We start from the raw sequence: 863 nt of genomic DNA, 5'->3' as shown, positions 1-863 counted from the left end.
TCATCATCTAGGAAGATTCTGTCGCACAGGCCGCGCTCGTCTTCGCAGTATTTGCAAATATCAAAATCATTTTCATCGTCAGACATTTCCTATGTTCATAGTTAAAACATTAATTGAAAATCGATCGAAGACAACTACCAGGATACTTAACACACAAATCCGGGGCACTCGATATTTCCTACATATTCTGGCACAAGTCATGCCAAAATTCACGGAAAAATCCAGCATAACCTTTGCTAAAATAGGACATACCGAGCGCCTAAAATTTGCTGGAACAGAAATGAATCAACACTCTGGCAAAACATAGACCACTCGGAGGTGTAACCTGCAAACATGACCGGCCACTTGGGCAAGCACGTATCCTATTTGAGTAACACAAGATATACATTTCAGAATATCTTATAGGACTCATATTGACATGAGCATTCAATAAGCAAAACCAAATCGTAAAATAAATAAGTATTCAAATTAGCATGCATTCAATAAGCAAAAGTAAATCATCTTTTGCGTCCGTACATCGTCGAATATTATAACTAATACATCCTGAATGGTATCATACATATAACATCACTAATATAACTAAAACCCTAGCGAACGATGGGTATCGGCGCGGGCGATGGACACCCAAAGAGAAGGAACCATCACAGGATCATAACTCCAGTGAGATCCCTGGAGAACCTGCCAGGTATTGGAGAACATGTGCTCCAGCGCAAACAAGTAGCGATGGATGTGCGCGTCCTCCTCGCTGACATGGTGACGTGCCACCTCCGCGGGGTCCTCAAGCCTCTCGACCGTCACTGGCCCATGCGACCGCCACCAAAGAAGGTTCGGGTCAATGACGGGCTGACTCCTTACCAAGCTGC

The sequence above is a fragment of the Triticum aestivum genome, chromosome 1B (genome assembly GCF_018294505.1).
Source record: "Triticum aestivum cultivar Chinese Spring chromosome 1B, IWGSC CS RefSeq v2.1, whole genome shotgun sequence".
Classification (NCBI taxonomy): Eukaryota; Viridiplantae; Streptophyta; class Magnoliopsida; order Poales; family Poaceae; genus Triticum; species Triticum aestivum.
Note: the sequence above shows the minus strand (reverse complement) of the source record.